This window comes from Penaeus monodon, chromosome 21, assembly GCF_015228065.2.
Source record: "Penaeus monodon isolate SGIC_2016 chromosome 21, NSTDA_Pmon_1, whole genome shotgun sequence".
In the NCBI taxonomy this organism is placed as follows: Eukaryota; Metazoa; Arthropoda; class Malacostraca; order Decapoda; family Penaeidae; genus Penaeus; species Penaeus monodon.
The window spans coordinates 44727259-44727464 of record NC_051406.1 but is presented as its reverse complement, the minus strand read 5'-3'; the positions used below and the strand labels follow the sequence as shown (position 1 = coordinate 44727464).

The following is a 206-nucleotide window of genomic DNA, read 5'->3' as shown; positions in this document are numbered from 1 at the left end:
AAGACAGCATCCCTGAAGCCCTTGAGATAAACGATCTTACAGAAACCTCCGTCAAGCAACTCCTTCAGCCGCGTCAGGGTCCTTATTGAGGTCCTATGAAGACCGTACGTACGTTTTATTGGAAGCTCTACGTACGTTGCTCTACAAAGGGACGAATTAGCGGTCGCGGATGAATGGATGCTGGGATTTGGATGCGGGAGATCAGA

The 206-nt window shown here is 49.5% G+C and overlaps 1 protein-coding gene across 2 annotated transcripts in view; it reads left to right on the top strand.

The window, feature by feature from the left end:
• LOC119586525 (neurotrophin 1-like) overlaps positions 1–206 on the top strand; it is a 28112-nt gene that overhangs the window by 3620 nt on the left and 24286 nt on the right. The window lies entirely within an intron of this gene.